Source organism: Nanorana parkeri, unplaced genomic scaffold, assembly GCF_000935625.1.
Source record: "Nanorana parkeri isolate BGI_ZX_2015 unplaced genomic scaffold, ASM93562v1 scaffold2845, whole genome shotgun sequence".
NCBI classification, from domain to species: Eukaryota; Metazoa; Chordata; class Amphibia; order Anura; family Dicroglossidae; genus Nanorana; species Nanorana parkeri.
The window spans coordinates 59,055-60,516 of record NW_017309113.1 but is presented as its reverse complement, the minus strand read 5'-3'; the positions used below and the strand labels follow the sequence as shown (position 1 = coordinate 60,516).

At 49.4% G+C, this 1,462-nt stretch overlaps 1 long non-coding RNA gene across 1 annotated transcript; it reads left to right on the top strand.

The window, feature by feature from the left end:
- Nucleotides 1-525: 525 nt before the first annotated feature.
- On the top strand, nucleotides 526-1,003 carry LOC108802407. The gene is made up of 3 exons (XR_001942219.1): nucleotides 526-545; nucleotides 800-829; nucleotides 909-1,003. It is a non-coding gene; the product is annotated as an uncharacterized LOC108802407 (long non-coding RNA).
- Nucleotides 1,004-1,462: the final 459 nt, after the last annotated feature.

Sequence of the window (1,462 nt, the reverse complement as noted above, 5' to 3'; positions counted from 1 at the left end):
GTCACCTCCCGATCTCCTCCTCCTATTATTGTACAATCCGGATCATTCTCTGATATCAATGTTATCTGTCCACAGGGAGACCTCCATAGAGGACTGCACCAATGATGGAGGAGGACCGGAGTCACATGACCGAGAGGATACTAAACCTCACCCTGGAGATCATCTACCTGCTGACCGGAGAGGTGAGGAGGATTCTGGGAGGTCACATGACCTGACCGGAGAGGTGAGGAGGATTCTGGGACTCTAACATGATGTCCTTATTGGTTTCTCCATCCAGAGTTTTCCTCTTCATCCACCATAATCAGGTAGGTGATGGATCATCACTGGGGGTGTCTTTGGGGTCTCTTCATTGTCACATGTGATGTCATTGTCTTCTATATTCAGAATGGGAACCTGAGTGATGACGTTGTTGTTAAAGAAGAGATAAAAGAAGAGGAGCTTGGTGTGACGGAGGAGCTTTCTGAAGGACGCAAGGACGCCTTCAATGACGGCATGGTGGAACAATTCAGTGACACAAACCCACCCGACAGATGTCCCCGTCCTCTGTATTCCCGGGACCCCACAAAGGAAGATCACAACTATGTACAACATGATCAGGTAGGTGATGGACCATCACTGGGGGTGTCTTTGGGGTCTCTACATTGTCACCTCTGATGTCATTGTCTTCTATATTCAGAATGGGAACCTGAGTGATGACATCAATGTTAAAGAAGAGATAAAAGAAGAGGAGGCGGAGCATGGTGTGATGGAGGAGAACCCACCAGAGAGATGTCCTCCGTACTCCCGGGACCCCACCCAGGAAGATCTCCCCATCCCCCGCCAGGATCAGGTAGATGATGGATCATTATTGGTGGAGATGAGTTATACGCAGTCGTGTCGGTTACAATGAACGTTTCTTCTATTCTCAGAGCGGAGACCTCGGGGATTATAATATTGTTGTGAAAGAAGAATATAAAGAGGAGGATGAGGAGTACGGGGTGATGGGGGAACCTTCTGAAGGACACAAAGAGCCTCCTAATAACATTCACCCACCAGAGAGATGTCCTCTGTATTCCCGGGACTCCACCCAGGAAGATCTCACCATCCCCCACCATGATCAGGTGGGTGGAGTTGAGGGGCGGGAACGCTCTGACATGTGGAGATGATGTGTGGACTCTACAAGACGAGATATTCTATGTCATCTCACATCCATAAATACTTCTATTTCCTCAGACGTCTTCCAGGACAGCCTCTGCGATGTATAGGCTCCTCCCACCAGACAGGAAAACGCATCACCAATTTCACAATATAAGGCCGCCTCCTCCAGTATTTGGTGTTTTGCTCTGGCGGAGGCGGCACATCACCTTTTTAACAGGATTGATGTATTTGGTCACGGAATCCTCTCCTCGGTACCGGGAGGAGGAGGTCCGGTCTTATCCCCTTCAGTGCCTAGAGAAGGCCAGTACCGGGGTTAAAGTTCTCC